This window comes from Sphaerodactylus townsendi, linkage group LG05 (genome assembly GCF_021028975.2).
Source record: "Sphaerodactylus townsendi isolate TG3544 linkage group LG05, MPM_Stown_v2.3, whole genome shotgun sequence".
In the NCBI taxonomy this organism is placed as follows: Eukaryota; Metazoa; Chordata; class Lepidosauria; order Squamata; family Sphaerodactylidae; genus Sphaerodactylus; species Sphaerodactylus townsendi.
Window position 1 is genome coordinate 135,976,423 of NC_059429.1, and position 5,639 is coordinate 135,982,061.

Below are 5,639 nucleotides of genomic sequence, written 5' to 3' on the forward strand. Positions count from 1 at the left end.
ATGATGATGATGATGATGATGATGATGATGATGATATTGATGATGATGGTAGTATTGATGATATTGATGATGATGATGATGATGATGATGAAACCATTAATGGCATATATATAAATTATACAATGGGAAATTAAAAAATTGGCTGGTAAAAAAGTTTAAAAAAAAACAAGAAGCATCATGAGAGCTGGAATATTAAGCCACTGGTGGGATTGGAGTCTGCTAAGCATTTGAGAACGTTCAACACACAAGAATCTAGCAGTTTGTTCTATGGTTACAGTTGAGTTGCTGTCTAACAAGAACAAAGTTTTGACAGCATCTGTAGCGTTGCCTAGATCAGCTGAGAGAGGGGATTAGAAGTGGTCTTTCCGGCTCTTCAGCATATAAAGGGAGCAATATAATAGAGAACGATGGGCCGGTTTCTTCAAGACCAGAGTTGCGGGTGCAAGATCTACCAGAAGAGGATGGAAGATGGTGCTCTCTGTTGTATCTCGTCTGGTAGAAGGAAGAACATTGCATCTGGCTAAGGTGATAGCGCGTCTCAGAGTGGAGGAGGCTCATGTAGAAGATGTAGATAGTGAGCAGGAGTGGAAAAGCGAGGCAAAATATGCAGATGGATTGGAGAACAGGTTTTGTTTGCTTGTGCAGGTCAGTTTCACCATTTAGTCCTGCTCAAAGAGTCTTTGCTTTATGGGACAGTATATCTCATTACTTGCCAGTCATGAGAAGGAGATCATCCAAGGTTACAGCTAGATAGCACAACTTCTTGGTTATATGAATCCACCACTCTGTCGAGACCAAATAAAAGAGCGTGTTTGGTGGCAAAGCTAAGCCATTGCCGTGAAAACTGAATCCAGAAACTTGTATTGAGCCAACAGGGAAAGGCGGTATAGAAACTTAATTAAATAAATAAATATATAAATAAATAAATAAATAAATAAATAAATAAATATTGTCGAAGGCACCATGGCGGGAATCACTTGGGTGCTGTGTAGTTTCCGGGCTGTATGGCCGTGTTCTAGCAGCATTCTCTCCTGACGTTTCGCCTGCATCTGTGGCTGGCATCTTCAGAGGATCTGATGTTGGGAAAGCAAGTGGAGTATATATATCTGTTGGCGTGTCCAGGGTGGAGTGAAGAAACATTGTCTGTAATGAGTAACAAAGAAGGCAGCAGGTCAATTGTTGAGGGCATCTGAATAGGAAGTATGAGTAACAATGAAGTCTATAGCATGGGAGTGACAGCAATGCGAATAAGCAGGGTCACTGGTGAAGAGCATCTGGAATAGAGTATGCTTGTGCTTTGTTTCCTTTTGTCTATGAATAAATGCACATTGTGGGCTGGGTTGGAAGCACACCTTGTCTTGACAAGCATTTTCAATGAAAATGAAACAGAGGCAGCTGCCAGTGTTGAAAAATACCAAGAGTCAGGGCAATTTCTTTCAACCAGCTCAACACAAACAAAGGGGATGACCATAGACTAAAGAAACTGAAACGCCAGGATACTTCTGTTCAGATGCTCCACCAGTGACATATATCTAAGCATTGTCACTCCATGCTATAGGACTTCATTGATACTCTCATGCGCTATTCAGATGCCCTGTATTCTAATTGGACCTTGCTGACCACTTTGTTACCACAGACAATGCTCTTTCACCCACCCTGGACACTCCAACAGACTATACTCCCTGCTTTCTCCCTAACATCAGATCCGAAGATGCTAGCCACAGATGGTCTCAATACCGTCTGGCCAGCATGTTGCGAGAAAATAACATATTCTGATACAACACAGCACCCAAGTCCAAATTCCCTGAAAAGATTCTGACAAGGCCCCGGGTTTGGAAGGGGAAGAGACCACGGCCTTTCCAAAGCAGGCTCCGCTGGTCCCCATAAAACCTTGGGCACCACAGTGAGTCTGCCAAAGATGCTGGCAATTAATGGCAGCTGTGGAGGTGGTAATTTTTCTAATATGGGCATCAGGTACTGAATGGAGATGATTGACCCAGTTGCGTTATTTCTGAGCAGCTGTCGGATGAAGTAATAACTTCTAATCACCACCCGATATTTGGGCTTCAGTCGCAGTCATCAGGTGCCACTCTTAATGGGAGTTATACACACAGCTGGAGAGGAGAGCGTCCATTGTTATGTATTTCCATGTAAGCTTCACCGACTCTTACCCTTAACATTGCAAGGCAGACTTGAAAGGTAACATATAGAATTGACAAAGCCCGTATGCATGTTGTTTAACAGCACTGTTTTTTCAACTGCAAACGATGAAAATGTGTCATGGAAATATTTCGTGGCAGCTGTAGGGAAGGAGGCACGTCGGAGATAAACAAAGCGAACATTTTCCCCCTTCAAGGACTGTATATACATCAGTGGATTTTTTGATTATTAGCTCTTCGTCAAGGCGTTCAACACTGCGGGCGAAACGTTCTCTGGAGGTGCGGAAGCTGAAATCGAGAAAGCTGAAGACTTATTTTAAATAAATGGAGCGAATTATTGTTTCTCTTTGAGGAGGCCTAATCAAAAAATCAGTTTTTCTCTGATCTTTTCATTTCCCCCCTTTGTAGCCAGTGGATTTACACTACGCTTAAAAGAATGGTGATTGTAGTGGATTTACTACCTTAAAGGAGCAGCAGTGGCGTAGGAGGTTAAGAGCTCGTGTATCTAATCTGGAGGAACCGGGTTTGATTCCCAGCTCTGCCGCCCTGAAGCTGTGGAGGCTTATCTGGGGAATTCAGATTAGCCTGTGCACTCCCACACACCGCCAGGGCTGGGTGGACCTTGGGCCTGATCATGGATTCTCTCGGAGCTCTCTCAGCCCCACCTACCTCACAGGGTGTTTGTTGTGAGTGGGGAAGGGCAAAGAGATTGTCAGCCCCTTTGAGTCTCCTGCAGGAGAGAAAGGGGGGATATAAATCCAACCTCCTCCTCCTCCTCCTCCTCCTCCTCCTCCTCCTCTTCTTCTTCTTCTTCTTCTTCTTCTTCTTCTTCTTCTTCTTCTTCTTCTTCTTCTTCTTCTTCTTCTTCTTCATGGTTTACACGACACTCTGGAAGAGGGTCGTCGGCCTTCAAATGCAGGTCGGCTTTTACCACTGATGGAAGAAATTATACTGGGGATACAGAGGAGATTAATGTATCTCAGACTTTGAAACAGGCCGTCAGTTGGGTTCCCCACATTTTAACTATATCTGCAGCCCCAGTATGCAGCGAAGCTCTAAAGGAGCATGTCAGTCCCAACTCTGGGTGGGGAAATAGCCCGAGATGTGGGGAGGTGGAGCCTGGGGCGGGGATTACGGGGAAGGGAGGGACCTCAGCCGAGCATAATGTCATAATGTCACAGACTCCACCTCCCAAAGCAGCCAGGGTCCCTGTAGTTTGGATAGTTTCAGAAACTCTCCAGTTTCCACCTTGAGGTTGCAAACCTCTAGATATCATACTAGCTACAAATGGACAGCACTAGCTCAGAGGAGGCAGAACAAGGGAAACTGTGCCCCTCGCCACCAAATCCTTGCCCCACCCCAGAACGCCCTGGCCACGCCCCCTCCAAGGTCCAGCCACACCTCCGCCGCTGCTTCGCCCAGGGCATCATGCCCCCCTTCCCCGTTGGTGCTATGCCACTGCACTACTGTAAAGGCAGCAAGTAGGTGCCAGGCAAACTTCAAAGGGCAAATGCATTCTGGATGTGAGGTGCCACCACGGGAAATGCCCTGTTCCTTGGCTGCCACCCATCAGCCTTGGCCCGTGGAACACAGAACACTAGTGGGAGGTCAAGTGGTGGCCTGGAAAGTATGGGGAGCCCAGTCCTTTCCCAGTCCTTTCCCAGGTTTCCCAGGATCTGGATCAGCCAACCAAATGCAGGAAAGAAAACAGGATGGACTAAGGATTAGCAATTTTTTGATATGTAGCGGGAAGTAATACAGATGACCCCTGATCTGGATAGCTCAGTCTATCCTGATCTCATCCTTTTACACTAGCTTGAAAAATGTTTTTCCCCCAAGCCATCCTCCTTCTCTTCCACCTTACTAACCTTTGCTGCCTGTTTGTTCTCAGATTGGATCTGGAAGGGCTGCTTAAAGCCCACCCCTCCTGCATTGCTGAAGCAGGACTAGCTGTCTTCTTCCTTGCCTGGCCTCTACATGCCCTGTGTGTCGGTTTCCAGGACAACAAATGGGAGAACTCCCTGGAGATTCTCTCCCAGTCAATGACTGGCAGGCATTTCTGCAGGGAGGTGTACCATGTTTCAATAAAAAAAAATCTCAGGAGATTTGTGAATTCATCTAATGCCACTTCCTGGACCTTCTTTATACTTCTTTGCAATGCCAACCATAGCTATCAAATGTCTTAATTCAAAGGTGGGATCCAGCAGGTTCTCACTGGTTCCCGAGAGTAGGTTACTAATTATTTGTGTGGGCCGAGAGGGAGTTACTAATTGGCGATTTTGCCACGTGGTTTTTGCCTTAGTTACGCCTTTGCCTCCTCTCAGCAATAGCCTTAAGAGCAGAAGCGATCTAGCAGGAGGTGCACCCGGCGTGCATAGCGGCCCTAACGCCTCGCGTGCATTAGATTCCCCACCCATACCGGGCGGCAGCGACTGCATCCTTGCCACGAAAGCCCCGTCCAGGGAATGCCGCTACTCCATCATGCCCCGCCCAGCCCCATTGGTGTTACTTTCACAGTTTGAATCCCACCGCGGCGGAACCTGGTAAAGTAAAATTTTTGAATCCCCACCACTGTCTTGAATTCCTCCAAAAGCAAGATGGTGGTGGAGAGGCCTATCTGGGACTCTGGAGTAAAAGGAAGAGAGGAGAAGAGGGCCAGATCAGCGCGGTGGTGCCTGCTGGCTGGGGTGCCCCCCAGGTTCGAAGAAAACTTTAATCTACCCAGCATTCAATGGGACCATGCTCTCCCCCAATGCAATGCAATAGACTAAAATGCTTTGCCTTTTTGCTCAAGCCTATAAGGCAATTCTTGTATGCAGTGGTGGGATCCAAAAATTTTAGTAGCAGGTTCCCATGGTGGTGGGATTCAACCTGTGGCGTAGCGCCAATGGGGCTGGGCAAGGCGAGATGAAGCGTGTATTCGGGGCTGCGGAGCGTTCCTAGCGAGGAGCTGTGGCAGTGATGCGGCTACTGCTGCATGCGGTCCTTAGGCAGAAAATAAATGCGCGAGCGCGAAACCTGCTACGACGCCGGTGCACCTCCTGCTAGACTGCTTCTAAGTTCGATATACTGCTGAGCGGAGGGGCTGCAACAAAGGCAAAATCACGTGGCAAAATCACCACTAGTAAACCTCTTTACAATAATAACCAGCTCTAATTAGTAACCGACTTCAGGAACCGTGGAACCTGCTGATCCCACCTATCCTTGTATGGTTGCACCGTCTGGCGGTGCCAATTGGAGAGGGTGGGAATTAGGGGACATCCCGAGAGAAAAAAAATGAAAAAGAAATAGGTCTTGGTGACTTGTTGGAAGTTCTTGACCTGAAAGCCGCCTTTGAGCTCTTCTGGCGGGGAAGGGGGCCTATAAAATCCGATAAAATGAACAAACAAGCAAAATGAACACTTAAATTAGGGACATAAGGGTTTCAGAATGTATAAAATCAGTGAAGCATTCCATTCTACCCCCCCCTCTCACCTCACA